This window comes from Pyxicephalus adspersus, chromosome 9 (assembly GCF_032062135.1).
Source record: "Pyxicephalus adspersus chromosome 9, UCB_Pads_2.0, whole genome shotgun sequence".
Taxonomy (NCBI): Eukaryota; Metazoa; Chordata; class Amphibia; order Anura; family Pyxicephalidae; genus Pyxicephalus; species Pyxicephalus adspersus.
Genome location: NC_092866.1, coordinates 41,918,550 through 41,924,012, shown reverse-complemented (window position 1 = coordinate 41,924,012; position 5,463 = coordinate 41,918,550).

Genomic DNA, 5,463 nt, shown 5'->3' with positions numbered 1-5,463 from the left:
CATTTTTATACACAATGGTTTTTTACTACAAAAAAGAAATACGTAAATGATGTTATTTGCCAACTCCCTTATGCTATACCCAAGTAAACAATAAACTTTTCAGCATATGTTCTACACCATTTTTATGTATATATGTTTAACTTAACTTTTTTATGGGTATATGTTACAATTTACCTTAGTAGCCATAAAAAGTCCTAGACTCCAGACTAATGGTGTGTAATCTTTGGCAGTGGCACATTTGCTCTGTCCTCAGTGCACAACACAGCTACTTACTAAAGACATTGGTGAAACAATTAGATATTTATCAATGAGAATAAATCTACTTCTATAGCACAACATGCTGACTTTCATGGTGCCTAGTACTACTGTCAATATGAATTACATGAATTACAAATACAGAAGTTGCAGTTACAATAAACGTATGAAGATAGATAGATGATAGATAGATAGATAGATAGATAGATAGATAGATAGATAGATAGATAGATAGATAGATAGTTTCAATGGGTTCTCGTCTTGCTAAGGCAAAAAAACTTAGAAAATAGGTTAGCTAACAATAAGTATTACATTAGCTGATAAATTATATTAAGAATAAAAATTTCTGGCGGATGCACAAACTCTATGACATGGTAACCTGTGAAAGGTTTTTTTTGACTGATATTCACTGAAACATCCCCTGGTACAGACTCAGTTACTGCCATTAAAACGCAAGGACCTTCACCACAAAGAAAATGTTTCAGTGAATGTAATATTCATGGACAAGCAGCCCAATTACTATAACAGCATATTAAATTCATTTTGAAAGATTTAATTAAAAAACAGGAGCATTGATGTTATCACCAAAAATGAGGGAGTGAGAAGAGGAGATGTATTAACATATTAGGAATGATTACGAAAAATAAGAAGATATTTATAGATTATTTTCCTTTCTTACTGTGCTTATTTTTCTTCAATGTCAGAATGAGTTCTTACTGGAATTAGTCATTGACCCAAAATACTTGCAATGTAACAAACAAAAGACACAGAGAATCAGAATTCCCAATCTATTTATGATTAAACTTAAAGGTGCCAGAGCTATATAATTCCAAGTTGAAATGCTTCTAGTTGGAACAGATCAAAAGTTCATGCCAGAATTCTTATATCTTAAAAGAAAATGTTAAATGCATCCAAACCTTTTTTTCAGCCATGAGGTATACTCAATGACAGGTGTTGCATATGGTAAAGGCCACAGGCTGAATATTAAATAGTGTTTTTTTCTCTTGTGTTGTGTTTTCACGTTTAGGGATGATTTTACCTTTTCTGGGAATAGATAAGGGGTATATTATTCCCCAGGGTGAAGGAAAGGATATCTGGGTATGCTATCTTATTAAAAGGGGCCTTCATATTCAAGTCATGTTGTAGGGAAGAAGCACTCTCCCCCAACAATGGCAGTATTCACCATTGAGGGCAGGAAGGGGGTTGGTTTATTCATTGGAAAGGGGGTACATGTTTTTTGCCTGCTTTCTTTTATAGCAAACTAGATTCCTGATGATCTTTTTACAGGTAGTAGAGAGGGTGCTCACTCACGCGATCAATGTCCCCATCTCCTATGCAAGAAGGCTCCAAACCTAATATAGGCTCTGGTTTCAAAAAAAGGAACACCTTGCAACTTTCTTTTTAATGTTATTTGCTTTTTTTTTGGCTTCGACCAGATTTTCTACCAGTACCTCTAATTAAGCCCTACTAGGAAGCAAAATGGGTCAGTGGGACAGGAACACAGCTTGTGGAGTGTTTCTGTCCGTATGTTGTGGATATGCTAGATGAAGCTCGATATTGTTTTTCTGCTGGCTTAAGGGGGCTGTTAGGGTCACAAGTGAGTTTTGCACTCACAACTGATTCTGTGGGGCTACCCAACTGGACTGCTGTGCTGGAAAATTATTTCTGCCTAGTTCCTCTTAGGTCAATGACTCAAGATATTGAGGTCAAAGCATGAGCATGACACCCAAATAGCTAGTAATTTCAATCAAAGTGGTCATCCTACGTATCATTCTCTTGACAGGTTTTCTTAAAGGGTGTTGTTTTGGAACAATAACCTAATCCCAGATATCACTGAGATGTAAAAAATGTTTACTTATAATATCCTGACATTATTTGATTACTGTCACTGTGACATTTGTCGCAATCTCCTTGATGCTTATTAATCAATATTAATATACAAACATAATATTAGTAATGCATTCACCTTTTTGAGCCTTAAGCAAAGTTAAGCCATAACTGTTTGTTCTGTACATAGGCAGCCACAGAAAAATACATTTACAACTCATCTAATCAAAATCTATTGTTTTGGAGCACAACCTTCAAATTAGTAGGGATTCATCCTTCCCTAATATCATGTGTTTGTTGTTCCTTTACATACTTCTGGGAAAACGATGTGGCTCATTATGATGGAAATGCTGGCCTCTAATAATGTGAACATTTTTTTCAATCAATGCAGATTTGTGTATGTATATTTTAATGTATATTTGCCACATCCATTAATATTTGTATTTCTTATGTTGTCAGACATTTTTATTACCTGTAAATTCCAAGAATTCATATTGAAAATCAGATTTAATTTTCTATAGTGACAGGGCAACAGAGGATTGTTAGCACATCATTTACAGAGTATATACCGTATTTTTCGCCGTATAAGACGCTCCGGAATATAAGAGGACTTATGTCTTTTTTCAACCTGACCTACTATGTACAATTTAACTGATCAACTGAAGCAACCCCAATTTATAACACTGCCCCCAAAGCTACCCCAGATCATAACACTGCCTCCACAGGTACCCTAGATTATAACATTGCCACCACAGGTACCCCAAATCATAACACTGCCTCCACGGGTACCCTAGATCATATTATTGCCTCCACAGGTACCCTAGATCATAACACTGCCCCCACAGGTACCCCAGATCATAACACTGCCTCCACAAGTACCCCAAACTAAATTATACATCCTCTGATAGTCAAAGTAGCTATATGTATGTCATCTGTGTATTTAGCTGGCTGCCTGGAGTTCATCTTTATTGCATACATGCGTCAGCATTCATGTAATTCATGCAAATGACAATGACGTACACAGACACTTTAATGTCAAGCTACATAATATTTCATAACTATGGATGAACAGAGATCTGTACTTTCGATTCTCAACACAGAATTATTTCAGCTTGATATTTTTCATGCCTCATTACTCTCTTTCAGGTATTTCTTTGGCTAGATTAATCTACAAATCTGGATGACTGCATAAGGCTTATGTGTTCCTTTGTTAAAAACACTTGAGTAATATGCTTTTAATATATTGAATATACTTTGATTCTTCTAAAATGTCCAAGATCCAATTTTATTTTTACTAAGTATGTATCAACTTTCATTTTGAAATGTCAATAGATGTTAGTTTTTCTTTCTTAGTTTAGAAGGGGTGTGCAAGGGCTAGATTCTCTGGTGGGTTTTCTTCACATTTCCTGTTTGGGTGACCACTGCCATTGGAACTGGAAATAAGAAATATTGCCCAAATTACAGGTATATATGAAAAAACTTGCAAAATGTCTTGCTTGATCACAAGTGTCTTAATCGCCTCTATAATGAAGCGTTGGTGAGGGGGGAGGTAAGGCTGCAGCAGCAGTGTGCCTCCATTCTGCCAGGGGAGGTGTCGGGCCCTACAGCTGGAGGGCTTGCTCTCTGGAGATACTGAAAATGACTTAATATGGCCTTGTTCTGCCTTGTTTTTGTGTCTCTAGTTGTAAGCAATTTTCTTAGCAGAGACAGGGCTTTACTCCTTATGTCAGTGCTTCTCCCCTGATGTCTGATAATCTAACAAATCAAAGCACAACTGTCAAAAAATTAAAAAATGCCACTTACCTTATTTTCTTAGACCTCCTGATCCCTCCACTCTTGGCCTTGATTCAGTCTGATTGTCATTTTTGGGAATTTTAACCTCATATTTATCTACCCTTTTATATAGGGTAAAAAAGTTGGTGATAGGTCTACAATAAAAACTGAGTAATTTAGTAATGATTAATGAGTGCCAAAGCCCAGGCCATGGAATGGATGAATCAAAAGCATATAGCTTCTTGAATGTATGTTTTGGGTACAGCTTTTCTTCCAGCAACAAAAATAAGCAACACAGTAGTGACCACTAAATCAAATCAATATAAACCTTGTGAGACCAACATATGTTTGCCAGGTTTCCTGGCATTGCAGCAATAGCCATGTGAATGTATCCCAGTGAAACTGTACATATAAATATTCACCAAAAATTTCTGGACCCCACTGGGTAAAAAATGGGTTGGTAAGAAAGTACTGGGACTGTACCACTTTGTTTACTGGGAATAATACACCATTTGCTGTTTTAATGCTTTTGTTAATACAATAAAACAGGTCATAAATAGCTTTATACACTCAAATAAATCCAAAGTTTTTTATGTCTCTAAGCCTTGTTACATTGGAGAACAATTTTAAACAAATTTTTTGTTGACTTCAATTTTAGGCCTGTTTACACTAAAATATTTGTGCTGATTCTGAAAGCGCAGTTAGTTTTCTAACTGCACTTTCAGAATCGTTAGTTTTTTAACACGTCAGGTTTTTTCTCTACTGCTTATATTAATGTGATTACTGTAGCGTAGATTTGTATAGGCAATTTATTTACACGCATGACAGTGTGGTCAGAGGTTGTGCGCTGCTCTACGTAGTGAATAAGCAAAATTTACTTTTCTACCTACACACATATTTCCTTTCTTTCAGATCATGTCTAGCTCTGCTGTTTCTCTTCATAAGTGCGTAAACAACCCTAAATCATTTTGTTATATCTGTTTCACCATTCCCAGTCAAAGGGCGAACATCAGATTTCTTCACCCCTTGCTCCAGTGCTTTTGAAATCTCCTGCTCTCCCTCTGTTTCCTCCTTCCTCTTGGTATCCCTCCGTGTACCACGTGACCACACCCTCCGAAGAAGCCAATAGGGCTTACTTTCGGGGAAGGGCTTATATTTCAAGCTTGCTCGAAAACAGCCAAAAATCCTGCTAGGGCTTACTTTCGGGGGGTGTCTTATTTTCGGGGAAACACGGTATTTAAAATGTGTATGTTTGACAAAAATGGACGGTACCCTGTGATGTTAAAAACTGTTTGTGATAGCAAAAAACTGGGGTCATTTTAGGAATTATCACCCAAAAGTTAGTTAAAAACAAGTGTAAGATCTAACTCAACAAAAAATGCATTCCCCAGTGTTATGTGTAGCCGTTGAAGGCTGGGTGACGACTACAATGGCTCTGTGAGGATCGACTCTGTGGGCTTCAAACTGATGCTACCGGTAGAAATTCTAGGATATACATATATATATATAAATTCATACAAACACCGGTTGATGATACAGATACCTAAAATAGCATTTCAAATAAGAACATACATAGTAATATTAAAAAGAAAACAGTAAAATCCTGGC